At 38.0% G+C, this 1,901-nt stretch overlaps 1 non-coding gene across 1 annotated transcript; it reads right to left on the minus strand.

Moving 5' to 3' along the window:
- Positions 1–581: 581 nt before the first annotated feature.
- On the minus strand, positions 582–722 carry LOC143110273 (U4 spliceosomal RNA). The gene has a single exon (XR_012984102.1). It is a non-coding gene; the product is annotated as a U4 spliceosomal RNA (small nuclear RNA).
- Positions 723–1,901: the final 1,179 nt, after the last annotated feature.

The following is a 1,901-nucleotide window of genomic DNA, read 5'->3' on the forward strand; positions in this document are numbered from 1 at the left end:
TATATGCACAGTCCTGCTTCATGTGTATTTCTTACATCATGCGTTTTTGTAAGCTATTTTATTTTCATGTGTCACAGTGACATCTAGTGATCGTCTTTGGTAATCACATTTCCCCCACCCCACCATAACCAAAAAACCATGCAAATAACCGAGGCAACATAGTTACTACATAGGCCTACACTGTTTACACTACACTACACTACAACACTACATACACTGTTTACACTACACTACATACTAATAGATAACATACTAAATGTTATCTTAAGTTCTACCTCATGTCTTTGTGTACTGAGGATGACTTTCACTATAGTTCATCTAATCACTAGCCCACTTCACTATACCACTTCATTGCAACCTATAAAAAAATGCACTGTACCTTGGAGAAATTTATCCACATATTGTTCATAATGGAAGACCCTCAATAAGAGCTGTAAAACAAAACCCCATTCCCTATTTTACGCGCACACTGCAACAGTATAATACTGAATGTAATTGTCTCACAACAATTCTGATTATCCATTCAGACATACAAAGTTTTGAGGGAGAACTAGGCCTACTATATTTCACGATATATTCAGTCTCCGTAGAGACTGTCAAAAATTGCCATTGCCGACTATATTTCAAGTCGTCAAGGCGGGGTATTGGGTAAAGTTTTCAACTAGCAATAATCGCGCCTCGGATAAACCTCATAGGCTACGATACTGCCACTGCGCAAAGCTAACGTCAACATTGAAAAGGAACACATGATTATCCTGGGCATGCATGTTACTATGACGGTTATGAAAGACAACGCTTGCAAGTAGACTGAAATGATTATCTATTAAAGGCAATGCATGTGATTTCATTTTGTTTCTTGAGTACCAGTGGAAAGTTTACATTTATTTGGAATTTGTAAACATTCGTACGTTACAATTGCATTATGGGTAGTGCCAAGCAGACAGGAAGTGTATCAGCAGCAACCGCAGCAACCGGCAGCATCAACGAAATGAACTGAATTCCTCATAAAATAAATTCTGCTCACAAGAACTGCAAATTAACGTAAATAGACTGATAGATCACTGAACGTCAACCGCAGGACACTCACTCAGGAGTTGGTATTGGCTTACGACGAAAGTGTAGGCTAACAAATGCCGTAACAAACACATTCACCATTCACAGCCCCCTCACAATCACAAAGATTCATTTATCAACCGTCTCTGGCACAACAACACCTGCTTAAGAAACACGATGTCATCATTGCTGTCTGTATCAACTGAAGTTTGAAGAAGAAGACGAGTATGTATGTCTTGGTTAAGCAGACATGTCCCTCTAATTAGATATAACCACTAGATGGCGGTATAGGGCACGTACTCAACATAGGGCCTACACCAAAAGTCTCGCATGTAGGCCTACATTTAAAATTTTAAAAGCTAAATAGTTTGCAGTAAAATTGAACTACAGGTGAGGTAGCCATATAAAGCTTGCCATGAGCTGTTCAATACTCAACACAATTTCCACATCGACAAATGAAATTAGTTATAATCATGATACACATTCTAAAATTACACTAGTCCAAATAGTAAAATACTTTGATACTTCATTTGTTAGACAGGCAAGGCAAACTGCTAAAATGGATTATGCGAGTAAGGCAACTTGCCACTTTTATTGTAACTCTAGGTGTTACATTAAGGTACTGAAATAATACTAAAGTTAGCTTTCACGCAGGAAATTAGGTAACCTATGGGTTAAGAATGATAACTGAGTCTTTTCAATCATGTGCAGGGTTAGCCACAGGTGTGTTTGTTTATTACATGATTATTTGTGTACGTTAGCTATGCACCAACACGACCACAGAAGCACAAGGTCACAAGTTCGCTAGCTAATAAGTTGACAAGCTAAGTCAACTATATAGTTACAAT

This window comes from Alosa pseudoharengus, unplaced genomic scaffold, assembly GCF_046254945.1.
Source record: "Alosa pseudoharengus isolate Yale_2024_CS ecotype anadromous, Long Island Sound unplaced genomic scaffold, YU_APseudo_1.1 YU_APseudo_1.1_scf_10, whole genome shotgun sequence".
Lineage (NCBI taxonomy): Eukaryota > Metazoa > Chordata > Actinopteri > Clupeiformes > Clupeidae > Alosa > Alosa pseudoharengus.